Raw genomic sequence first — 26,832 nt, 5'->3', positions numbered from 1 at the left:
TAATGCAGACTAGACGTGTCCCTGGGCCCCAGACACAGTGAACGCTCCTCAACATGACTAACCCACAGAAAAATGCAACCAAGAGCATCATGAGACATCACATCACATTGGCGGGAAGAGCGACCCTCCAAAAGTCGAGAGATAACAAATGCTGGTGAGGATGTGGAGCAAAGGGAATCCTTGGGCACCACTGGTGGGAATGCACATTGGTACTGTCACTATGCAGAACACTGTGGACGTCCCTCCAAAAATTAAAAAGAGAACTACCTGCACCTCCATGTTCAAGAAGCATTATTTTCAATAGCCAGGACACGGAAAACAGCAGTGCCCTTTAGTGCTGAGTAGGGAAAGAAGTGGTACCTAGAGAATAGCATAGGAATCAGCCAGAAGAAAAGGACATCCCGCTAAGTGTGCTAACAGTACCGGACTTTGAAAGCGTGATGCCAAGTGAAATAAGGGAGACAGGGCAAAGACTTTCTGTAGAGAAGCATAGAGAGAGAGAGAGAGATTGATCCTGTCTAGAGAGAGAGACAGAGAGCTATTTTTCCCTTCTCTGTGGAATCTGAGACAAAGAAGAGAAAAGGGGGAAGACTAACTCAGAAAAAGAGATCAGATTGAAGTAACCAGAAGCAGAGGGCGGAGGGGGTGCGGGAATTTAGTGAATGGTGAAAAGGTACAAATTCCAGTTTCAGATCAATAAGGAATAGGGATTTACAGTACACCCCAGGACTACAGTTCATTACTGCTCTATGGTGTATTTGAGAGGTGTGAGAAGAGCAAGTTCTGAGAGTTCTCATCACAAAGAAAAACCTCTCTTTCTTTTCTTTTCTCTTTTCTTTTCTCTTCTCTTCTCTTCTCTTCTCTTCTCTTCTCTTCTCTTCTCTTTTCTTTTCTTTTCTTTCTCTTCACTTTAACCACAGTCAGAGGGTCAAAGGTAACACGCTGTACATATTCACGGGGAGAAAGGAGTACATAGGGACCTTCATTCAGTCGTTCAACAAACACTGGATTTAGCATGAGGTAATCCCCGTTCTTGGCTGGGTTCTGCCCAGAACTCCTGTGTCCCACACACCTCTGGTGCTGATTTGCTGATGCCCTGGGTGAGGCACTTCCTTGCCTCGGTTTCCCCCTTACGGTGACCACGCTGGCTGCCGACACTGTTAACAAGGATGCTGCGGGAAGGAGGAGGTGCCAGCCTCGGAGTGTGGGTTCCCGGGGGAGGGGGTGCAGGCCTTTCCCCTGTAATTTATTTCCAGCTCAGGTGCTTGCGAACTCCTCCCAATCCTCCTGCTGAAGTGTGTGCAATGTCTGTGGGTTGTCACACGCATTAATTATCTGCTGAAGGTTATAAAGTACCCCTCGCTTTGACAAGATCACCCTAAAGAAAAGGGCTTTATCAACGTTGCCATTAAATGCAATCGCAGAGAGTGGAGAAGATGGAAAGGAAAATCGCTCAAGCCAAAGAATAAATGACATTTCAGAAAACGCAGAACAAGTGGATATGAAGATCAATTGGAACTTAAAGTGACGACATGTCCAATGACATAGTCGCAGATTCTGGATTGCTTCGGGCAAGAAAGGGGGACGGTACACACGGAGCCAGACAAGAGGCCCTGAGGCAGGGTGCAAAAGGTTTGATCCTGGGCAGTGTCTTAACCCTTCTGTGCCTCCGTTTTCTCATTCATGAAATGGGACAATATTCACACTGAACCGGAAAGTGATAATAAGAGAATACAACTTCATACGCCTGGCATCTACCAGGTGCTCACAAATCACAGCTGTCATCACGGAGAGTCAACGGCGGAGGAAGCGAGAGGTGGGCACGGAATTCGCAGGTGCTCAGAACGCATTTCATTTCGTTGGACTAAAATGAAGCTTTGTTTTAAATGTCCCTGTCTCATTGTTTCCAGACTGTATGTCATCTCACCATGCAGCACATAGACCGTGCAATGCTGGTAAATATAACAGGCTCCCGCGGGGGGGGGGGGGTGTGCTGATTTGTGGCGTGTGCCAGTCTCCATGGGGTGCATATTCCCACCGTGGCTGATTTCAAGCTCCCAGCCTGCCCTTACTGAACAGTCAGGAAGAGATGTCAGCGGCTCGTCACGTCATTTCCGTGGATTTCTGCTGTAAAGATACAACAGACGAGAGCGTAGATGATGGCAGTATGTAGTAAAGCCATCAGGAAATGATGAGTTTGGGATATTTATTACCTTTGTTCTTTTAAAGATTTTATTTATTCATTTGAGAGAGAGAGAGCAGGGGGAGGGGCAGAGGGAGAGGGAGAAGCAGACTCCCCTCTGAGTAGGGAGACCAATGCATGGATCCATCCCAGGACCCTCCTGGCTTGTGGTGAGGATCAAAGTGACGCCATAAAGATGAAAGTAGCCCTGCCCCTTCCTATCCATTTTTTTTTTTTTTAAGAACACAAATCAGATATTACTTCCTGCTTGAAACCCTCCCCAGGCTGCCTGCGGCCTAAAGAACAAACGCCAGGTTCCTAAGGATGCCTGAAGAAGCCCCTGGACGAGTGCATTTTTGCCCCTTCCACTTGGTGTCCTGGGTCTGCTCAGCTGCCCTAGGCCTGGTGACTCCCAGATCCCGGGGGTCCTCCTCTTCTTTCTGCAGCCCAGGAACCAGCACGCAGGCCCCACATCTGTCTACCTCCAGCCGCCTCCCACAGCCTCTTTCAGGCCGTCTTTCAGGATTCAATCTAAGTACAGCCCAGCATTAGCTGTGATGCCACGGAACACATCCCTGATGTGAGCCTCACTCTCCTGTGTGCAGAGGGTCCCGGGACACCTAACTCCTCGGGGTGGGCAGGAAGCCTGGCGAAGACACGCGCGAGGACTCGGGCCAGGCCCCGGCCCACTGCGGGGGCGCGACCCTGCGGGTTCCGGCCCTGGGGCTGGGCTGTAGGGCGGCGGGCTAGGGAGGCCCTGCAAAGGGGCCGCGTCCGGGCTGTGGGGGGCAGGGCAGCGGGTGGGAGGGCTTCCCCGAGGTCGGTCCAGCCCCGCCGGCCCAGAGTGCCGCCAGTGGGACCTCCGGGACCTCAGCTCGGCGGGCCGCCCCTCCCGGCCTCCGCCGAGGCTTCCCCAGACCCGGCCACCACAGGCTCGCTCAGTCCATTGCCGTCCTGAATGCCCCGCGCGACTGTCCGGCGTGGTCTCGGGACCGGAGCCCCGTGTTGTGCAGGGCATGCGCGGGCCACCGGGCGCTTGCCCGGTCCTCCGGAGGGGGGGGGTGGGGGGGGGCGGAAGCTCGGCGCGGGGACGCGGCCGGGCGCGCGCCGGGGCGGTGAAGCGCTCCTCAGCCGGTCGCCGCGCATGCGCGGCCCTCGCCTACGCAGCACGGCCAGAGGGCGCAAGCCCGCCGCTGCTGCTGCTGCTACTGCCGCCGCCGCAGCCGCCGCGACCGCCGCCGCCGCCGGGACCGCCGCCGCCGCCGCCGGGAGCGCTGTGCGCCCGCGGCGTGAGGCGTTGGAGGGAGCGCCGCCCGTCGGTTCGCGGCGCCGCCTCGCAGTGGTCTGCCCTCGCCTCCCGGCGCCCCGCGCGGTACATGTGAGTGCGGGGAGGGGGCGGGGGCCGGGAAGCGGGCGGGTGGGCCGGCTCCTGGTGCTGGGGGTTGGCAGGGCCGCGGCCCGCGGGCGGAGGGCCGAGCGGGGCTAACCAGCCGGTCCGCGCCGCGGATGAGGCGGAGACGGACCCCTCCCGCGCGCCGCTTGGGAGGCCGAGGATGTGGGGAGGCCGGAGAAGTGGGGAGGACGAGGGAGGGGCCCGGGGAGGGCGGCACTCTGGGGAGGATCGGGGCGCGGGCGGGTCGGGAGATGTGGGACGGACTGGGGGTTTCCGGGAGGACGGGGATGTGGGGAGGCCGCCGGGGGGACAGGAGAGGCCAGGGAAGGGGGACGAGGGGGCGTGTTCTGGGAGAACGGCTATGGGTGGAGGACGGACTTGTGGGGAGGTCGGCGTGCTCCGGCAGGCCAGGGGACGAGGGGAGGCCGGGGGCTCGGGTAAACGGGGAGGTTTGGGGGACATGAGAAGGCCTGGGGGGGTTCGTGAAAGATGGGGAAGTTGGTGGATTCGGGGGTCTCGGAGAGACGGAGGGGCTCGAGGCCGGAGCGCACAGGGAGGCCGGGGGCTTGGGGAGGCCAGCCGGCCTCCTTGGGAGCTGGCCAATTGCCTCAAAGACAAAAGGGGGGAGAGAGAAAGGAGGAGGAAGAGGGAAATCCTTGGGGACTGGAGGGGGGAGAAGAGCCCTGACCCGATATGGGGACTCACTGGCCCTGCGGCAGGGAAGGGCGAGCCTCGAACCCGGATCCGGGCCAGCTCTTTCCCCGCAGCTGGCGCTCAACTTGCTGTGGCCCTGTGGTTTTTGGGGCGAAAGCCCTGGAGACCTCGTTGATTCATTGTGCCTCCAAGTTTACCTCTTCCCAACCCAGCCCCTAACTCTGCTTCTGGCTTAGGTGGAAGAAGGACTTGTTTCTTTCTCTCTCCTTTCCTTTCTTTTCTCAGGAGGAGGAGGAGGGGTGTGTGTTTGTGTGTGTGTGTGTGTGTGTGTGTGTTACTTGGTTTTATTTAATTGCAGGATTTAGCTTAATGCAGTAAGGGTAAAAAAATTTTTTTAGTCATTTCAACAGTGTCTCATTCTTGCATGGTTAGCCTGCAGCTGGGTTTTTGGCAGTGAGACTAAGATAATAGTAATGTAGTAATTATGGGAACTGGTTGAAATACATTCAAGCTGAAGGCGGTGTAAGGATTTGGGGATCTGTACATAAGACGACCAACGCTGGGATTCTTAGGTAGAATGTCAACATTTTCGTGGTTGGAAAAATAGGCCATTACTATTTGAAATGAAATACCAGAGCCTCACTCTTAATATTTTATTTGTAAAACTCATAATGGAAGCAGTCTTCTCTTGGAAATGTGTGAACTCTGGTCAGTTGTCTCATCTCTTGAAAACCTGAAAGGTGGATGAAGTGATGGAAAGATACATTGCAAATTAGCATTCACCTTATTTTTGTTGAGATCCAATGTAGGTGATTTTTTCATGCCATTGTGCTTTGGAGATAATTTTTAACATCCTGCAATATTTAAACACATGAAACTTCTGAAGAAAGTTTGCGTTCCGGTGTCTTTATGAGTACATTGTTTTCTCTTTGTGGCTGTCCTTGGAGGTGAAACACTGAATGAGCCTACCACTCGTGTCTTGAATACATTTGTGTGCTAAATGTTGTCGAAGCAGCAAGATCCCATGTTACACATTCTTTAAGTAATATCTTTCCGGTGATTATCATATACTCTGATTTAATAATGAAAACTGGGGAAAGATTGTTTAAAACCCATTGCTGTCTTTTAAAGGGTCCCACAATCAACCTAAGACTTGAGTATATACACTGAATAAAAGGACCTACGCATTGTTCAGAGGTTATGATGCATCAAGAAGCAAGTCCTTGGATAAATAAAGACATTGAATCCAGAACTTAGTGTTTAAGGTTTGGGGCCAAGAGTCCTGGGGCAGAGCCCTACAGGAGAGAGGACTTCAGCCTCTTTTCAGGCCGGCGGTCCGCTGAAGGTGAGTCGTGATTAGGAGTGAAGCTCCATGAGTGCGATGGGGTGGAAGTGTCCGATGAAACCAGAAGTTAGGAGCCACAGTGCAGATCATTAGAACATTTCTCACTAACATCGTTTCTCTAGCACTCCATGCCCATTGTTGGAAATTAGAGAACTTGACATCCCAATTCTTAAAATTGGGTTCTTCAGCAAGTCACATAACTTTTCTCGCTGGGAAGTTTGAGAAATTGTCTAAATAACAATTGTATTGTTAAAGCTATCCCCTTAAAAAAATGCTGATTAGTTCCCGCAGGAAAAATTATAGTGTCTTCTGTGTACTGTATATGTTCTATCGTGTAGTAAAGAGTCATTTTGAACATGACTCTTCTTTTTTGGATGTTAGTTTTGAGTTGCTACTTCTCTATCTCTAAAGATTTTATGGAAACCTTTTTTCCTGTATTTTTAAGTGTCTTAATTTTGAGAAAATACTTGTCTCAAGGGTAACACAGGAAAGATGAGAGTCAAAGTCTTAATATGTAAGTCTTTAACTTTTGAAAGTAAACATTTTCAGTTTAGACAGTTTTCGGCTAAAATCTTGTTTTAAATTTCAATATAATTAAAAATTCTATCGTTTGTGAAATGAGGGGTTTTTTTTGGCTTGTAAACCAGTAAAGTTTAGTTTCTGTAGTAGTTTATTTTGTCTTAAAGCTCGAGCTTAAGAACTTATTTCGTTACTGTATGTCCTTACTAAAATCCCTTAAATAATTAGCAAAATATTGCTGTGGGGGTCTTTGGGAATTTTTACTGATGCCTATAGAAATTATTTAAAATGCAAATTCTAAAAACTTGGGCAAAGTAAATGACCTTATTTGAGTGAATAGTAGTAAATTCCAGGAAGTTTGTGAGTGCAGTAAGCATTCAAATCTGAAGTCGCATCTCTGTCCTTAGAAGGATCCTCGGTGGAAGAGGATGAGCGCGGTTCCAGCTCCTGTTTGGGTGTACCTGTGTTTCAGTGCCTCAGCCAGCTGCCTTAAGTAGTTGTTTTTTTATGTCTCTTCTGAAAACCATGTTTCGTAGTGGATTATTTAAACCGTTGATGGCTTTTTCTCTCTGCTAATATTTGTGCAAGGTTTTTTTTTTTTCTCTCTTCCATTTCATGACTACCAAAAGGCAACCTAGTGTAGGAGAAATGAAATTGCTGTCTACCACTTTGTGGCATTAATTTCTAGGAATGGTGCCAAATCTTACCATTCAGAACTACATAAATGTGTTTCTGATTATAAAGTACCAGAAGAACCCCCTCTCTTCCTGTCTTAACAGTTGTATTGTTTTTTTTTGCTAGGCTCTATCATGGAAATAAAATTCAGATAGGCATATGTAATTCAAGTTTCAGGATAGGTGAGATTTTTAGCAAATGCCGTTAATTATGGTCTGATTTGCATAAACACTAATGAAGTGGTTTTTAGAGGAAAGTATGAAATAGATGTTTTTGGCTGGGTGGCACTATTGCCACTTTTTAGCAGTTGAAAGCCTCCGAGAAGGGAACAAGTAGCATCGTCACAGAGTTTACTTATTTGTCAGGACATGAAGGTCTTTCCTTGCAAGCTTTGTATTGAACGAAACAAATTCTGCCTAGATCTTATTGATATACATTGGCATTTACTGTAAACTCATTTTTCAGAACAAGAAAAATGACCAAAGTCATACATGTGAATGTTATCCACTGATAGGGGAGGAGATGTAATGTTACTGCTACGTGTGGGGTATTGTGTGTTGTTGGTAGGTGTCACTACCTTTTTACCGATGAATTAAATCTGGGAGATGACACGTGCCAGACCTGAGGTGATTGCTTTCATGCTTTTTCTCCTTTATTCCTCCTGAGAAGCATTGATTGTGCTATTGCTATCCTCATTTTTGCAGAGGAGACACTGGAAGTTTGGAGTTTGAGGAGCTTGCCGTGGGCCTCTTGGCCCACAAGGGGTAGGTCCTTGTTGGCTGGGCCTGCTGAACTCTCTGTGCAGCTTCTAGGACCAGACAGGACTAGAGCAGCAGTAGTCTCACAGATCTGAACCCAGCCTTCCGAAGGGGGAGTGAGTAGCATGCAGGTGTAAGTACCGTGTCTGGGAGAGTTGAAATAATTATATTTTCTGTTTGAATCTGACGCTTTCATATCATGAAGCTGTGATCTGGCCAACATGGTGTAGGTAAACATTTTAATGAACATACCAAAATTGTTTAATTATTTTAAGTTAATTTAAAATCAGTTAAATACAAATATATAATGCATAGTGCAGTGATTGACGCTTCTTATTTGTTCAAGGTTGTGCTTTAGTAACCTCTACATTGTTACAGAGTGTTTTCATTGGTGACTTTTTTTGGGGGGGGGTGTCAGTGTTTATGATTATAGTTTTGTGGGAAGCAAGGTGTAATGTGAGGGAAAAGTAAATTGTAAATTTCTCATGCAGTTTTCATCCCCTTGTAGTAAATCCTAGAATTTATAATCTCTAACACATTGCTGCTCTATAAATGTTTCTGAAGTGAAGGTGCTCATTCTCACCGATTTAGAATTTTCCATAGTGCTTTTAAGACTCGACGTACTCTGTCCTCCTTTATTTAGGGCCAGTGGACCAAAACCAAGGCTCAGAAGAACCTAAAAAGTTGTATCTATGGGCTGTCTGTGCCTAGGATCTCCTTTCTGCCTCCATTTTCTATCTTGAAAGTCCTGCCATCTGGTGCTTTGGATTGTGCTGTGAATGGTAGGTGCTTGTTGGGTGTACTTGGGACCAAAGCACCATGTGTTTGTCTTTGATGGACTGAAGAAAGAGCTGAAGTGGTTTTATACATTCCATATTTGTAGTGCATTGTGTGTCTTTTTATAGAATTTAAGCAACACGAGGGCAGAAACTTTGTTTTACACACTATGGCATCCCCAGTGTCTGACACAATATTTATTGAATGAAAGAACCCAGACTCATTCGTTGTTGGAGAACTGTTCCTGCGTCAGTCAGCAGTCCACTGTTTTTTGTTTGCCTTGGTAAAGAACCTTACTTACAAACCAGGTAGGACTTGATACCAGGGAGAACTTGGATTATCTGTTTCTATCTTTGTCTGCTTTATTTTAGATTACAAATATCATGAAACTTGAGCTGCGGGAAAAAGGCATTTCTCTGTCCCTTTATGGTTTTCAAATGTTTTTTTCTAGAAATTAATTTTGTAGGAATTGGTCATGTGTTCGTTAGGACTCATTCTATATTCTGAAGACCTAGGAAGTTGGGATTTATAAAAGATCCTTGATGACTGGTCTAGAAGCTCTAATGTATCTTTTACTAATCAGTTGGATTCATCATGTACTTTACAAGGGTTTTACATTATGCCCTGAAACCATTTTTAAAAATGCATCTTCCCAGGGGCGCCTGGGTGGCTCAGTTGTGAAGCATCTGCCTTCGGCTCAGGGCATGATCCCAAGGTCCTGGGATCGAGCCCCACATCGGGCTCCCTGCTCCGCTGGCAGCCTGCTTCTTCCTCTCCCACTTCCCCTGCTTGTGTTACCTCTCTCGCTGGCTGTCTCTCTCTGTCAAATAAATAAATAAAATCTTAAAAAAAAATCCATCTTCCTAACACTGTAATGCCAGTTCCATGACACACCGGCCTTCCGATGATCTGCTTAGAGAGTCTTTTACGTTGTTGTTCAGAGTAAACGTTTTGAGCAACAGGTCACTTACCTTCACTCAGGCAAGAAAAGTCAGTATTTGGGTAAAAAAAAGAGTTTGTTCTTCCTCAGCAAGTTCCCCTTGGTCTTGCTTATTGCGAAGGGAAACACGTGCGTGCGCACACCACAGTAAACCAGTAAACTGGTTGTTTGCAGTGGTTCTCAAAGTACAACTGCATCACCATCACTTGGCCGGGTTAGAAATGCCTGTGCTCGTGCCCCACCTCTGACCTCCTGAATCAGACTCGGGGGGTGGGGCCCGCAGTCTGTTTGAACATGCTGTCCAGGAGCTTTTGTTGCATGCTAGTGTCTGTCAACTACTACTTGAGAGTGTTTTAAGAGAAATGCAAGTCGTAGCAGGCAAAAAATCAGTCGTAAATGGCAGAGGCATGTGTTTGGCTTCTGACCACTTAGATTTGCTAGTGAGATTGCCTTCACTTCAGGACTCTTTTTCAGTATGTTTTTCAGGTTTTCTAGAGTCTTGGGAAGACCTCACAACTAATTTTGTTTAGGGATTTTGAATGTTTTATGCTGAGGTCATTAAATTCTTTTGAATCTTGGTTTGGATTTTAAATAAATGATTTTGCATTGAAATAGCAATTTGTATGGCCCCTGGACTTGTGGTTTTTGGCAGATAGCAGGAAAGTGTGTATATGTGGGTGCTCAAGGCACGTGTTCCCTGGTGGTTTTGTTTCGGTGTTGAAAGATTGGCTTGCTTATATTAGAGTCAGGATGATTTCCAAGTCTTGGGGTGACTACTAAAACAGTATTGTGTGAATTGATTCTATGCCTAGCATTAAAGTCATATCTAAATTTAATATGTATTGTTTTGCCTTTGTCCTTTATTTTTTCCCTAAGATCAGAGCTAGATAAAAGTTAGTGTTCAAAGATGGAATTGGTGATATGCTTACTTTCTACTATGTCTTATGCAGAGTTGGACGCACCTGAAGGCAAATAGAATATTGTGAGCTCAGGGACAGGGACTCTGTATTATCCTGTACGGATCTGTGGGTCCTTCACAGCTTCCTCCTCCTCCTATAGTGGGTTGGCCCTCAGTCATTGGTTTAATGATTGAAGAAGAGTCTGTGCTTCTGCTGAGGGGGCCTTGTGACCTTGAAGTACATGAAGTTGTTACTAAGGTAGAGAAGAGAATTAGGGACAGACGGGTGGACTTAGGTTACCATAATGTGGACGCGAAGTACAAAGGATGTTTCCACGTCCTCTTCCGGCCCCCATCAGACTGAGTCAGTGGTGCAGCCCTGTGATGGAGAAAATAAAAGGAATGAGCTGGTGGGAAAAAGTGATCTGCAACAGTTTCTTTCTCCTTACATTGGTCAAGTGAAGTTAAAGTTCTAGTTTATAGTCAGTTATAGACTGTGAGCCCACTAAATGTACATCAGAGCGCCTGGCCTGGAGCACCTCTCAGTGAGGGAGTCTCCTGTTGCTCCCCGCTGTGCTGGGAGGCTCCAGCCGCCCCCCAGTCTTCTCTCTAATGACTGCTTCAGCCCTGCTCTGGTCTTGTGTCAGTCGCCCCGCCCCGCCCCTTCTGGTGGTTTCTGCTGTGTTGCTGCCTTGTGGTTTTAAATAGCCTTTTCCTGGTTACAGTGAGGTTGCACATCTTTTTATACATTTACTGGCCATTCGGATGCACTGTTTTTCGAAGTGCCCATATTTTTCTATTAGGTTATTTTTAAATTGATTTGTAGACTATATATATTCAGAACACACATTCTTTGTTGGTTATGTATTTTGCTGCTGTCTCTTCCCACTTTGTCATATGCAGTTTCACTGACTCAGTGGTTTTTGTGTGTTTTTTTTTTTTTTATGAATAGAAGTTCTTAAGTTTAATTAGTGCCATTTGTCAGTCTTTTCCTTTGTAAGCTTTTTGTGTCTTTCCCTGCCCTGAGGTCATGAACTAGTTCCTCATTTATTCTCTAAATGCTTTTATACTTTTGCTTTTAACCTTTAACTTTGTAATTCTCTCAGAATTGGTTTTGGTGCATAATCTGAAGAAGGAATCCAGCTTCATTAACCTGTGGACAGGCTAGTTGTCCGAACACCGTTCATTGAAAAGAGCATCTTTCCCCCAGCGCTCTGCAGTGCCCCTTTTCTTGGAAATGAAAGGTCCGTGTGTATGTGCATCTGTTTTGGACTTTCTTGAATTCCACTGGTACTGCCCAGTTTAAGTTGCTTCAATTATTTTAGTTTTATAACAGGTCTTATTGTGGAACTCTTCCCACTTGGTTCCTTTTTAAGCATACCTTGGCCATCCTTGACCCTTTGCAGATCTGTATCTGTTTTAGAATCCCTTGCTGACTTGCAAGGAATTTCTTCCTGCTGTTGCTTGGGATGACGTCGAATGTGATCAGTGTGTGGAGAGTCGTTTCTTGTTTTGAGTTATTACAAATAAAGCCTTTGAATAATTTTGCTCAAGTCTTCATGTGACCATCGGCTTTTGTTTTTCCTGGAAATGGTTGGGTCTAGCACTGTAATGGCTGGATCCTGTGGTAGGCCTATGTTGGCTTTTTGAGAAAGTGTCAAACTCTGTCCTGGAATGGCTGAACCATTTCACATTCCTCCCAGCCTTGTGTGAGAGTTCCAGTCACGCTGGATCGTTGGGGCAGCATTTGGTATGGTTAGTCTTTTAGCTTTTCAGCCATTCCGATAGGTGTGTAATGGTTTTTCTTTGTGGTTTTGCCACCTGTGTATCTTTTGGTGTTCAAATCTTTTGCCTATTAAATTTTTTTTCTTATTGGTGGGTTCTTTATATATTCTGGATACAAGTCTTTGTCAGATGTGTGCTGTGCTTTTCTCTCATGCTATGGTTTGTTTTTGCATTCTCTCTCTCTCTTTTAAAGATTTTATTTATTTATTCGAGGTAGGGAGAGAGAGCGGGATGGGGGAGGGGCCGAGGGAGAGGGAGCAGCGGACTCCCCGCTGAGCAGGGAGCCTGCTGTCTTTGGGACTCAATCCCAGCACCCTGAGATCATGACCTGAGCCCAAGGCAGACACTTAACTGACTGAGTCTCCCAGGTACCCCTGGACTGTGCTTTTTCAGTGTCGTAGTTAAGAAGTTGTTGCCTAATCCTAGGTCACAAAGGTTTTCTCCTTTATTTCCCTCCATCCCCCTCTAGAAAAGTTTCAGGTTTACATTTAGGTCTGTGATTCATTTTTATTTATGGTGTAGGATATTATTTGTAGGATTCTTAACTTAGTTCTGATTATTTGTAGGAGTCTATTGAGGCATAGAATGAAGATATAGCTCCTTCTGAGAGCTTTTTTTTTTTTTTTTCTTTTTTGCTTCAACCAGTTTAAAGCAGGTTTAAGGCTTGAGGTACTTTGGACCGCCCAGTGCTGTGATTTTACTGGAGAGGTGACTCACCTCTGGTTTCTTTTATCTTGAGCTCTGTAGCCTTTAGGGCCCTGCTTCTGGAGGGAGTGTTTTTGGTTAAACACCCTAAGGGACCCAGCTTTTGATTCTTACTCCTCTTTCCCTGCATGGTTGTAAAAATGAAAGTTGAAAATTTTCAGAATTGGCAAATGACTGCAGGGCAGAGGTGGTTTCTGTGCTTGTTCATCTCTTTGGGTTCCTGATTTCACTTTAATTTTGGCCTGTTCTTTCTTTATTGTCTTGTCAGTTTCTGGTTGATTTTAAGATTTTAAAGTATTCTGTCCATCTTTTTTAGTCTTTTTCAGGGGAATGATTGGGCCAGATAACATAGCCTGTAGTTAAGGATACAGGGAAAATTGTGTTTTATTTCACTGCAGTGTTTGGAGTCTAGACTTGGATCTGTGTCTCCTGTAGTCGTTGCTAGCTGTGTGTGGCTCTTTAAATTAAAATTAAATAAAATGAAAAGTTCTGTTTGACAGTCACACTAGCCCCAGTTTGGGTGCTCAGTATGCAGGTGTGGCTAGTGGCTACCACCTCGGACAGTGCAGAGATGGGACATTTTCATCGTCATGGAGCGTTCTCTTACACAGTGCTGGCCGGACTCTTGACTTTTTCCAAAGTCCGCCTAGAGCAGGAACAGCTAGACAGAGGATTGAGCCTCTTTGACAGGCGTATCATGGAGCCTGTCTCTAAGGTGGTGTGGGTTCTCAGACCGGTATAGGTGGGATCATGGGAGGCTGTGGTGCACTGAGTAGAAAACCACTAAGTACTGATATTTAATTTACAAATACCTGCCTAGTGCTTCCTTAGGGTGTCTGTTTCTTTCTTTTTTCTTTAATTTACAAAAAGTAGCAGTAATTTAAAAATTATCAAAATTAAATAGCGAGTCAAAAATTAAATTTTATCCTTAGCTAAAGTCTCAGGTATTAGTAATCAAAGATGTCTAGGTATCATAGTTTGTGTAGAGACGCAGGTCTTTTTAGTAGAAAGAGCATCTTAACTAGGAAACAGGAGGTTGAGGTACAAATCCTGGTGCGTTGCCTTTAGTCACGTGACTTCTGATACTGTCTATATAAACTCTAGTATCTGTGATCTTTGAAGCTCTGCGTGCAGTTACTATGTGGGATGGTGTACACATGTAAAGTGCCAGGACAGTTGACCCCTGAACATTGCGGGCCGCCGGACCCTTCCCCATAGTTGAGAATCGGCAGTTAGCACATATTTTGTATGTGTATCATATACTGTATTATAAAAAGGTAAGTTAGAGAAAAGAGGATGTTGAGAAAATTATGAGAAACTACATTTACTATGCGGCATGTATCAAAAAAAATCTGTGTATACGTGGACCCAGTTGTTGAGGCGTCAACAGTATTAAATACCTGTCTTGTGCCTGGTGTAGTGTCAGCCCCCGGGGGCACAGACAGGAGGGGAGTGAGGCAGTCAGCGTGCAGTGTGATGTCTACAGTGATAGTGCCAGAGCAGAGTGCTCTGAGGACCTGGAGGGCATGTCCCCGTCACGGTCACGCTCAGAGGTCAGCAAACTTTCTCTGTTAAAGGTCAGATAGTAAACATTTCAGGCTTTGTAGGCCACATAGGGCCTGTCACATAGCTGCCTTTTTTTTTTTTTAAACAACCTTTAAAAGGGTAAAAACCTTGATTAGCCCAGAACCATACAGAAACTGGCTGTGGACCAGATGCCGTGACCTCTGCAGGTCTGGCTGTCTGCAGGGATCTGTAGAAAGAGAGTGGAAGGTGGGAAGCAGGCAGGGCCTCGTGGAGGACATGCCCGCTCTAAAGGTGCAGAGGCGGGAGAGGCTGGGGTCTGTGAGACTGGATGTTTTTACTAGTGTTTAGGAGTACAGAAAGGGTTGGGTCGAGAAGGAGGTAGGGTTGATACTATTGACAAGATCAGAGCAGCGTGTGGTTGATTCTGATGGGAGCAGATTCCTATGACAAGCGGGTGGTTAACTAGTACAAGGGTCGGTCAAGGAGGTGTTGCAGTCATGCGCTTCAGAAGGGAGAGGAGCCAAGCCTTTGTCATTAAGGGAATGGCTGCCCAGTGTCTGTCGCCCAGCTAGTAAAGTGATGGGCAAAGTTCAGATGGTCCAATCTAACAGCCTGTGTCCTTTTAATTCTACAATTACGTTGTACACACAAGTGAAGAAGGCCTTAATTAAGGGCGTGACTGAGGAACTGGAGAGAGGGTGATTTGAAGCCTGTTTCTCAGCCAGTCTCCAGGCTCTGACCTGGGAAATGAAGAGCCAGGGCTGAGAGAGGGGGTGTCCAGAGCAATTCCAGGATGGCTCCCAGATTTCTCCCTTGGTGAAAAGTCCATGAAGATCTTTTTGTTTTTAAGTGCTTACTGATCAGACTGTTTGTTGCTTAAGGAGGAAATGCTGTCTCCTAGGTCCATGAACCCCAGAAGCGGTACGCAGAATTGTGTGTATGCACATGAGCTGTTTTCCTGGGGTAGGATGCTTGGGCTTTCATCCCATTATCAAAAGTGAGCCCAGCCCAAGGCGGGGGCACTCCTTGTTATTGGACTGTGGATGTCTGACACTCTGCCCGGGTGTGAGGCTGTAAGGGAAAGCTAAGCATCCAAATCACAGGACTGTTACTGTAAGTGTCATACATCCCAGACCGCTACATAAAACACAGGCACATGAAGCTGTCACCTGAGCCCAACTGTACCAACCGAGGTCTACCAGCCAGCAGTGCAGATGTCTCCCCTGGCCTCCGAGAGACAAAACAAGGCCCGGTTTTTGTACATAGAAGGCCAGCCAGGAGAGTTTGGGACTCTCGTTGGCATGGATGTTTCAACATGCTGTTGTACATGAGATGAAGCTAAAGTTTATAAACTATTAGGAATATCTTAACAGTCCCATGGCTCTGAGAGATGGACCAGTGTCACTTTTAGTTGGCTGTGTTAGTTCCAAAAAGGAGTGTAGTTTTTCTGTCCGCTCAGAAGTGCGTTGATAGTTAATAGTTGTAAGACAGTACCTAACTCGTCCTGTTACAGTTAGCTCTTCCGTGAACAGATGCAGGAGGAACTGGGCAGCTGGTGGTTTATGTTCGCACCAGGCAGATGAATGTGGTGTCCTGGAGTCTAAACTGGATTGGTTCGTGTTTGACATTAGCGTTATATGTAATTTAGGAATTACAGACTCTAGATTATAGCAGTCCGTGCAGAGATTTGCTGTTTTTGGTGATATATGGCTGCCCTATAGCAGTTGAGGCTTAGAGGGGAGCGTTTGGAAATGGGTTTATGTCTGAGAAAGTTTCCCTTTTCCTGTTGACAGGACTGTGACCTCCATTAAGGGCCAAGTGTCATGAATGGCAAAGATCTAAGAAATGATGGAATTCAGTGATGGTGTAGACGTTAGAAGTGAAAACCCCTAGGCTGTTTAAAATATCACCCTTAAGATTTCAGGCTGGGGATAATTGTGATTCCAGTGTAGGTAAAAAGTTTGGCGTCTCCTTGGCTGTGTCATGGCAAAAAAAAGCTTTGCTTTCTGCTTTGGGAAAAATACATTAGTTGTGTCCTAAGGAATTGACTTGATAAAAGAGGTAGCAGGAGTAACTTAGTTTAAATGCAAGTTGTCTACATATGAATTAATTTTTGTCGGGTGACGGTTGATGATTTGGTTGGTGAAGAGTTGATGTTTGATTTTCGTCTTTGAGTCTGCCCTTTCAACTATTTCATTGGAAATTCTAAACTTTTCCACTGGGTGTTTGCCTCCTTTATTTTTATTGTTTTAGGTAGTCTAGGGTTTTAGAGGTTGATCTAAATTTAGGGATCAGCTGGTCCGGGGCTCCCACTGTAGAGAGGAAGAAATAACAGGGTAAGGCTCCTTGGGTAAATGGCTCCTTGATACTGACAGAGGAGAACTCTCAAGATTCTCTCAGCTGTCTTGACCTTTAGCTCATGGGTGATCTTTTTAGTAGATGAGAAGGGTATGAAGACAGCTTCTAAAACTCAGGTTTCCTATTAACTGTCAGGAGATTGAAAAAAATGGATGTAATTGAAAAATGGGTGAGAAATGGACACCATTGAATCCGTTGTTCACACTGTATCCAAGTAACTTGTGGTTTGCATTCAGTCATTTATTTCTACATTGTCTTGGATATTTGAGGAATGACAAAACAAATCTCACACGTGTATATAGTCTAAGTTTTAGAAGACTAATAATGCCAGTTGTTCTCACTTCTCTACCAGATTTAGAGCATTGTCCTGAGTCACTCTTGACTCTTGAGCATCTTGTCCTGATGGGGATTCATTAAAAAGAAGACAGTCCTGGGGTGCCTAGCTGGCCCAGTGGGTGGAGCATGTGGTTCTTAATCTTGGGGTTGTGAGTTTGAGCCCCACGTTGTGTGTAGAGATTATATAAGTGAGTAAGTAAGTAAGTAAATTAAAAAAAAAAAAAAAGACGGTCACTGCCTCAGGAAGCTTTTGGGTACGTCAGTGGTCCTGAAAGTAGTGTATGTAAGAATCACCAAGGAGAGTATATGAGAGATGCAGGCAGGGGGGCCTGGTGCCTTAGTCAGTTAAGCGTCCTACTCTTGTTTTGGGCTTAGGTCATGATCTCAGGGTCATAAGATCCAGCCCTGTGTCAGGCTCTGTGCTCAGTGTGGAGTCTCCTTTCCTGCCCCACCGCCTCGTGATCTGGCTTTTTCTTTCTCAAAAAAAAATTTTTTTTTAATGCAAATGCCTGGTGTTATCCCACAGAGATGTTGGATGATCATTGCTGATGTGGACGCCTGTCACCTGCATTTTATTTATTTTTTATTTTATTTTAGTTTATTTGTTTTTTAAAGATTTTATTTATTTATTCGACAGAGACAGAGACAGCCAGCGAGAGAGGAAACACAAGCAGGGGGAGTGGGAGAGGAAGTAGCAGACTCCCAGCAGAGGAGCCTGATGTGGGCCCTGATCCCATAATGCTGGGATCACGCCCTGAGCAGAAGCCAGACGCTTAACCGCTGTGCCACCCAGGCGCCCCTGTCACCTGCATTTTAAACTAGCATCTCCTCGTGCTGAAAGAACACTGCTGTAGTGTTGCTGTAAGGACGTTGTAAATCATCAGGACCTAGAGTTTGGGAGGCCCCCAAGACTACCTGCAGGTTCCGTGGTTCACTAGAAGGACTTAGAGAACTGCGAGAAGCCATTATCCTCATGGTTATGGTTTATTACAGGGCAAGGATGCGGACAGAAGTCAGTGAAGGAAAGGCACACCGGGCGAAGTCCAGGGAAGACCAAGCATGAGCTTCTAGTTGTCCTCTCGCAGTGCAGGTGTGCTGACTTCTCCCAGCACCGATGCTGCCAACCAGGGAAGCTCACCTGAGCCTTGGTGTCCAGGATATGTATTGGGGGTTGTCCCATAGGCACTGCCTACATGGCTGAGTTTAGTCTCCAGTCCCTCTGGAGATCAAACTGGTGTCGTGTGTGGCGCAAGGCTCCACCAGAAATCAAATTGTTAGCATGGACTGTCTGGTGTGGCCAAAGGCCCCCAGCTAAACAAAGACCGCCTTATCAGGCAGGGGATTCCAAAGGCTCAGAGGTGACTTCCCAGGAGCTGGGCAATGGCCAAATCTTCCCTGGGGCAAGCTTAATCCTTTCCTGCATACAGCCTAGAAAGTAAATTGTTATTCCTGTCATTACTAGGGAGTTCAAGAAATTACTGCTTTTGGGGCGCCTGGGTAGCGCAGTCCTTAAGCGTCTGCCTCCGGCTCAGGGTGTGATCCCGGCGTTCCGGGATCGAGTCCCACATCGGGCTCCTCCGCTGGGAGCCTGCTTCTTCCTCTCCCACTCGCCTGCTGTGTTCTCTCTGTCACATAAATAAATAAAATCTTCCAAAAAAAAAGAAAAGAAATTACTGCTCGTAGGTAGAAGATACATTGCAACCACATGTAGTGTAATTTGCCACAAAACTAAAATACCAGAATTTCTGCACCCAAGTGAAGATGTCTCCAGAAGTGTGTCATACTTGACACCTGTCGTAATGTTTTCATCAAGAATTTGAGTAAAGAACAGGAGTTAATGCTGGGAGACCGTTCATTTTTAGAATCAGGATTTGAAAATACTTCGACAGGTTGTAATGAAGTGCTAAAATCAACAAGGTAAAATTTATAAGGAATAAAGGTAAAATGACAGACTTAAGTTAAAAAGAAAAAAACAGCTGAGAAGTTAAAGATATGTGGTATGTGCCTTAGCTGTACCTGTGGTCAGAAGATCTGGGGAAGATGACTGAAACGGATCGGCAGGCTTCTTTGTGAAGGGGCAGATGGTAGATATTTTAGGTTTTGCAGACTAAGAGGCAAAATGAAGGATATTATGTAAGTACTTACATAACAGGAGAGAACACTAATATCTATAAAATTTTTATTGACAGAATTTCAAATAATAGTTGAGTATGTATATATATTTTAATACAGGTCTAATAAGAATGGAATTTTTTTTCGGGGGAGGGTTGGATAACATGTTTTGTAATTGGAGCTCACAGGTAGTGTTCCGTATCATCACAACCAATGACAAATGTTCAGTCTCGGGGCTGATCTGCACGGAAGGTTACAGATGTCATCTCTGACAGTGTCCGCATACTCGTAGGTGCTCTTGCACACTGATACCAGTTCGGAAGCATATCATTTCAGTTTAGTGTATTCATCGTTTGGCAGACATCGATAGAATTCCACTAGATTCTTTTTGATGTTTGCCTTTCCGCACGTCATTACAGCACAGATTCCTCTCTCCGATTGATGGTCTGATGGAAGTGCCTCAGTTGCTCGGTGAAGTGGGTTTGAGATACGTGAATTTTCATTGTACTTGCATTGAGGTTTGAGAAATGCCGCTGGAACTGTAGTTTGAGCTCAAAACACATCTGCTACACGTTTGTGTGGGGACACAAATCCACTTCTCTCTTTAACTTTTAATTTTTTTCATTTTTAATTAGCCTCTATGCCCAGCGTGGGGCGTGAACTCCACCCTGAGGTCAGGAGTTGCACGCTCCTCCGAGTGAGTCAGCAGGCGCTGCTCTAACTTGTGGCGGCGGGGGAGCCGTGTGGCCGCGTCGGACGTTGCTTGTGAGTAAGATGCTTGCAGCCACTGAAATGCCGTCACTGCCCGAAGTCCCTCATATGAGCGCTGCTGTGCCTTGTCAATTTAGGCTGAGCTCATGAAGAAATGTTAACATGTAGGAGCAAAAGCTAATTTCCGAAGCAATTGAGTGTTTGGTAATAGTGATGAGTAAAGGGGGGGGTCTTTTTCAAATAGATTTCAGTCTTGGCTCTGTGGTTGAAAAGTCACAGCAGAGCCTTGCACAAACCATTGAACTGCAGTGTGGTAGGACAAGTCAGGCTATTTCATGAGGTTGCCATTGGTACTACTGGCTCAGTAACACATGATGGGTTCGAATACTTTCCACAAAGCTCCTGCTCATGAATGATAGACTGAATAACCATAGTTTAAATGCTTTAAGCAACTTATATTTTCATCATTGTATATTTTCCAGCTAACCCTTTTTCTGCTCTGCAGATATTTTTACTGTCATCAGTTATAATGTGTCTTAGCAGATTCTACTCCAGGTTGTATTAAATCAGGGTTTTCTTAATATCTTTAAAAGTGTTCTCACCAGCAGTTCCACACTGACTGCCCTCAGAGGCCCCTTCTTCAGTCCCATTGACCCCTTGAACAAACAGCCTAGCAGTGTGGGGAACACCAGTTGGCTCAGTCCTTCGCCTCGTTCCTTCACTGACTCTCTGTTGTCATCCATGTAAGATGAGGGACCATTTAGGGTTTGGAGCAGAGAAGCGATGCCGTCTGATCTAGGCTTGGAATCGGTCTGCCGTGGTGAGCGTGTATGCTAGGGTGGCAGGGCTGGGAGCAGGGAGGCCTGTTCCGGAGTGCTGTAGTCATTTCGGTGAGGGATGGTGGCTCCGGTCACGATGGTGTTGGTGAGCATGATGGCGAGGGGACAGCGTCTGGGCCTCTTTTGTGGGAAGAACCAACATTACTTGCTGACAAGACCGGATGGGGAATGTGGGAGGAAGACAGGCGGCAGGGATGACGTCCGTTGTTTCTCGCCTCAGCAGCTGGAAGGCGGACGTTGTCGTGAACGGAGAAGGCTGTGTGTAGGAAGGTTTGTGGAGGGGGCGGGCCAGTCAGCACCTGGGCTTGGAGGTGTCGGACGTTTCACTGAGTTCTCTTCGGTGATGCTCCACTTCCCCAAGGGGCCTACAAGCAGGCCCGGCAGAGAGTACACCTGCCAGGGTTTGGTCAGGAAAACCCGGGCCATTCTCGACAATTAGTCGTACGGGGAATTAGAATCCATCCCTACCGCTGGGAGGGCTGGCAGAGTTGAAGAGAATGATGTTTCTCTTCATTTTGCCCACGTTGCCTCTTATTAGCGTTCCCTGCCCGCCGCCCTGAGCTGTAGCGGGAAGGGGTTTTGGGAGAAGTAGCTCTGCCGTCTCGGTGATGCGCAGGAGCAGGCCGCGGTGGGACTGCGGTGCAGAGTGAACAGCGGTCAGTCCAGCGCAAGGCCAGGCAGTCGGGCTGAGCCGGAGGGACAAGTTTTAGCTTTGTTAGCATAGAAGCAGCATTTGAATGAGCTTGCCTGGGAGGTAAGCATAGCTGAGAGGAGAAAGGACAGAGCCCTGGGCGACTCTGGAAGGAGGGAGCCATCGGTGGGGTAAGAAGAAAATCACGAGAACATGAGTGGGAGATCAGCTCTTGTCAGTTGTCGAAAGGACGAGCCCTGGGCTCTAATGATTGGATTGAGCAGTGCAGAGGTCGTTGGTAGTCTTAGAGGGAGAAGTTCGTGGAGTGGTGGGGGCCAGAGCCAGTGGGTTTAAGAGAGAAAAGGAAAAGAAGAATTTGCGATATCGAGTATGTTGTGTGTATGCTTGTTTGTGGAATTATTTGTACAGTAGTTGTTTTAAAGTCCCTCTGGGCTGATTGTCATATTTGTTTCCTTCTTGATATTGGCTTGTGTTGATTTTCTCCTCCCACGGGAATTGACGCTTTTCTGGTTCTTCCTATGCTGAATAAGTTTGGGGTGTGCCCTCCCCATTTAGGATATCGTGCAAGGAGACTTTCCATTGTATTGAAATCTGCTGACTTTGGTCGTGGTTTAAATCCAGTCTTGCTTCCTAATCCCCCTGCTCCAGTTTACTTTTCAGAGTGGTCAGAGAGCTTCTGCAGTTACTCTTTCCAGCCTTCCTAGTTGCTCTTTCTAGGAGAGGCAGGAGGGAATGTGCTTCGTCTTCCTTACCTAGATCTGGGACCCTTCGCTTTGCAAACTGCTTCCATTTGTCCAGGTAGTGATCTCCAGTTCCACCGAGGCCAGTGATGCCCGCACGACTGTGTCTCTTGATCACTTACCACTCCCAGGCCTTGCAGGAGATTTCCTGCTGAGTACTGCACGCATTTGGTTCATGGGTCCTTCCTTTGGTGCCTCTCTCAGGTAGACAGAATGACCCTTAGGTATACCTTAGTAGCCCATTCGTTCATATGTGTACAATTGAAGTGTTGTCTTGTCTTGAATATGTTAACTGTGCCTATTAATTAATTTGAGTAGAATAGTGTTTCTTTCGTATTTTTAATGAGCCTTTGCGCAGTGGAATTTTCTATGGATATTATTTACAGTGTAGAACAGAATGGTGGTTAAGAGGATGGGTGTTGGATAGGTCTTGCTTTGAACCTCAGATTCGATTCTTATTCCCTGCATGTTGACCAGGTTCCTTAAGCTCTAAATCTGTTTTCTTATCTGTTAAGTGGAGATTATCATAACTCTTTGACACATGTGACAGAACATAGTTCTTAGTACATGGCTAGTTAGGGAAGAATCAGCCTGAGGTTCAGCAAATACAGTTCCCAGTGATGTAGTTATTTCTGTTGTGGGGATTTAAAAGCTAATCTTATTCCCTGATGAGTTTGACCAGCGTATCTAAGAAGTGCAAGCAGTTGGTATTCACCGTGTACTCTGCATGTAGAACGGGCGATTTATTGTTGTTGTTGTTGTTCCTAATACCGGTTTTTCAGCAATTAGTAATATTGCCTCTTCATTTCCCTAATGTATTCACATCATCAGCAGCTTACTACCGGTTGGACCGCAGACCCTGTACCATGCGCTGGCACACAGATGAATGGGATGCGGTGACCTATGACCTATGAGCTGCTCCACTGTCTAGTATTAGAATGTGTTTGACTAGAAAATTATTTTGAAGCGTAAAGAAGCTTTTGTTTGCCCAGATAACTTTCATAATCATGTTTGCATTCTTTATACATTTTTGGTTTTTCAGAAAGTTTCTTCTGACCTGTGTTCTTCAGAGTACAGGTTACTACGGCTTGCCTGAGTGCAGAAACCTTTGGTACACTGAGCTTAGAGGAAGGGACACCTGTGTGAAGTGGTTATATATTTTGGATGTTAGAGACCTTCACAGATAATTTAAATGGTTAGAATGTTGTGCATTGAGAAACAGTGGTTTTGGGCTTTATTTGGCAGTTAGCATCAAGCGGACCATTTCTTGCCAGGGGCTCAGCCTGCATGGTTAATTCAAGCCAGATATCTTCTAATATGGCAGGGTGTCATGTTGACTGTTACTCAGCTTCAGAAAGAATCTTTCTGTCATGTTTGCTTTGGAAAGCCCAAATCATGTCCATTGTTTTAGCAGTAATAATATCTGGGTAACTTGGGAAGCCAGAATAGCATCATGATTCTAAGGTAAGCTGGTGTTTGAATGCCTGATCTCTCTCTCCCTTGTCTGCTGTGTGACCTTGGAAAATGTCTTAAGTTTTTTTGGACTTTGTTTTCTCACATGCAAAATGGAACAAGAGTAGTAATCAGTTAGGGCTGTGAGGATTCCAGAGCTGGTGCTTGTAAAGCACTTGGGAGAGATTGCTATGACACCACACCCTCCGCAGATGGCAGGTTGTCACTGTTGTCCGGGTGAGTGAGAGGTGGGTGTCAGGGACTGTCCAGGTTGGACTGTGCACTGAAACGAGACGATTAGAAGCAAAGTGATCGTGTGGAGTATGTTACCTGTTCAGGAAGCATAGATTCAGAGTGTGTTGTGACTGGTGGGAAATTCTCATTTGCATGTTAGGGGGAAGAGAGTTCAGAGTAGCCTGAGGACCCCGTGTACGTATAAATGTCCCCACTTATGCCAGAAATGTAGAGAGTGTCCATCTTACAAATACCTTCAAGGAGCTGGCAATTTATTTCATTGTATAATGAGCCAAGTTTAATTTTTCTTTGTCTGGAGCAAAAGAATTTAAGCATTTTATTATAGGATTGGGGAAATACCTAGTTTTCTGCCCTAGTTGAACTAGTTCAAATTGTTATGCTTGTATTTTAGTAGTCCCATGCTGGACGTGGCCCTAAGCTGCCTGCAGTTCAAATGGCAGACATCCAGCAGGTCCAGTGTTGATAAATGCGGTGTTGCTATCTGCTTGAATTCTCCTTAAAATAGAAACTAGAGTGAGGAGCAATTATAAGGCCCTCAAAGCCAGTGTATACGCTCATTTATTCATCATTAGGTCATTCACGCATCAAGTGCATGTGTTCTGATCGTGTGTTTTAGGTGTTCGGTCCAGTGCGCGCTGTTGGTTATAGAGTGGCGAACAGAAACCAGACGTGGGGAGTAACTGGGCTGTCTTGTGTTTGCGGTTAGTAAGGAGAATAAAGCCAGTTCCAGCGGACTCGCAAGATTTCCCTGAATGACATTTTCAGGTTTATACTCCTAACAGACAAGAGGCAATAAACGAACAAACAAACAACGACAGTAGAAAAAGAGGGCTTTTAAAGAGCAAATGGTACTCACCTGCTGCAGGCACTGGGGCTTTTTGACCTTCACTTTGGTTTTATTTAATAGTGCTTTAAATATTTGTCTGGGATGGCGGTGCTGAGGCTGCGGAACTTAGGCTGTCGTTGTCCCCAGAATCTTGCTGTTTGGGTGGAGGAAGACACTGACAGGCCCGATTTAACATCCGCTCTAGTTTGTTGCACGGGAAGCTCCACCACCGCAGAGTCCTGCGTCTCTCTCGTCTATTGCCTTGTGTCCTGGGGCCTGGGGCCGTGCATGGCATTTGTCAGCCACTCCACAGATACTGGTGTCATGTGAAGGCGTGCTGAGGGGGACAGGAGAGAGGTGTCTCACCTGGGGGAAGGGCAAGGCTCCCACCGCACATGCGTCCAGGTCAGCCCGGGGAAGAAGGTCCAGGTGGAGGAGGTGTCGAGGAGGGCACAGGTTGTTCTGTACACCGAAAATGGCTTAATGTTGCTGCTTTGTAGGATTCACGGGAGATAGCATGACAGTCAGACTGGGCTTGATCATTCAGGGGCCGACAGGTCATATCAAGGAGTTGGGATTTCCTCTTCTTCAAAAGGAGTAATTCTAAAGTACTAGAAAACCAGGTGTCCTGATACCCAAGCCGGCACTCTTTTCATATTACACAATGCGTACAATGTCAAGCAAGTGTCATCAGGTCTTGGGTTCCATATCCATTAGTGATAGCCGGAGTATTAAAGTTCTGTAAGCCCCTGGTGAACTTTTCATCTTTTGGGGAGAGTGAGGATATAGGAGAAATATTTGTTTTCTCAGGTGTGAAAAAAAGTTGAAACTCTTTAAAGGCAAGCAAGGTCCATATGTCTTTGAATTCTAGTTCTCCGGAAGGATAGCAGGTATGTGTAGTAGATACTCAGTACCCGAATAAATGCAAAAAAATACAAAAACCCTTTGCTTTTGTGTATACTCTTGTAGCAGGCGTTGTACTGGACTCTGCAGGGTGATAACTGGATGAGAAATGATCCTCTCCAAAAGGTCTTTACAGCCGAGGAGGGGAGACAGAGAAGTCAGTCAGTGATGATGGTACAGTGGGTAAGTCCTGTGATAGAGGTGCGCCCAGGGCATTATGACAGGTACTCATCTTTCTTCAGTCCCCCACATTCTTTTTTTTTTTTTTTTTAAAGATTTTATTTATTTATTCGACAGAGACAGAGACAGCCAGCGAGAGAGGGAACACAAGCAGGGGGAGTGGGAGAGGAAGAAGCAGGCTCCCAGCAGAGGAGCCTGATGTGGGGCTCGATCCCATAATGCCGGGATCACGCCCTGAGCTGAAGGCAGACACTTAACCACTGTGCCACCCAGGTGCCCCATCAGTCCCCCACATTCTTAACCCTTTTTATACCTATTGTAATTTACCCCCTACCCCAGACCTATTTTCCCCATACCTTCCAGTAGCCTCTTAGTAATTTTTCTTCATGGTCATACAGACTCATCTCTTCTTCACATTTGATTTCTGGCAGACAGTTTCCTGGAGATCTCCGTTCTCTTCTTTTCTGAGCTGCTTGCTCCTTCGGTCTTTTATTGTGTTGTCCCTGGATGTTCCTTTGTTCTCATCGTTTGGCTTTTGTCCACAGTTGGATTTTATGTTTGTGGCAACTCTTGTCTTTGTCTTTCTTCACTGACTTCTTCCTTTTGGTGGCGTTAATTACTTTAAAAAGATAGTACAGTGTTTTTGGACAAGTTGAAGACAGCCTTCAGCATTCCCTCCTCTTGAGCAACACTGCTCCGGCTTGGACTTGTTTCCCTCTCTCCTGGTGCACAGCCACCATTCTGGAATCTCCCTTCATCGTCGTCCTGGGGATTCCCTTATCCCTTCTAATGGAAGCTCACGCCTTGCTCATTTTTTGTTGATGCTCGTGTTTTGGTGGAAGACTTCCTCCAGGGGCTTTCTGACATAGGATGCTTAGGAGGCAAACCTTTTGGGACCATGCATGATTGAAACTTGATTGATGGTTTCGCTGGGTATAGAGTTCTGTATTGGAATTCATTTTTGTTCATAAATTCAAAGATTGCTCCCTTGCCTTCTTGTTTTCATGTTACTGTTTTAGAATTCAGAAGCTATTCTCATTTTTCCTTCGTATGTAACTTTTCCCCCCTCCCATCTTTAGAAGCTTGTAGGAGTTTTACAATTTGTCCAAGTCTTTTGGAATATCGTGATGGTGTACCTTGTGTGGGTCGGTTTTCATCCACTGTGCTGCATATTCAGCGGGTCCCTTCATTCTGGTAACTGGGAGTTTTCAGTTCTGGGAATACTCTTTGGCATTACTGTGCTGAGGTTTTCTCTCTTGCTTTTCCTTATTTTGTTTTTCTGGAAGTCTTATTATCCGGAACTTGGCTGT

General features: G+C 45.9%; 1 protein-coding gene across 13 annotated transcripts in view; it reads left to right on the top strand.

Moving 5' to 3' along the window:
* Window positions 1–3,360: 3,360 nt before the first annotated feature.
* Window positions 3,361–26,832, top strand: part of LOC148108139 (uncharacterized) — a 485,477-nt gene continuing 462,005 nt past the window's right edge. For 2 of the 13 annotated variants that reach the window (XR_015721137.1, XR_015721136.1), the window contains exon 1: window positions 17,562–19,729. The gene's annotated coding sequence lies outside the window, so the exon portion shown is untranslated. Of the gene's footprint in view, window positions 3,561–4,063; window positions 19,730–25,408; window positions 25,526–26,832 lie in introns of those variants that run through there. The other 11 variants (XR_015721128.1, XR_015721131.1, XR_015721127.1 and 8 more) reach the window with 11 other exon arrangements.

Source organism: Ursus americanus, chromosome 22 (assembly GCF_024610735.1).
Source record: "Ursus americanus isolate L20-20 chromosome 22, mUrsAme1.1.p, whole genome shotgun sequence".
Taxonomy (NCBI): domain Eukaryota; kingdom Metazoa; phylum Chordata; class Mammalia; order Carnivora; family Ursidae; genus Ursus; species Ursus americanus.
Note: the sequence above shows the minus strand (reverse complement) of the source record. Positions and strands in the feature narration are given on the sequence as shown.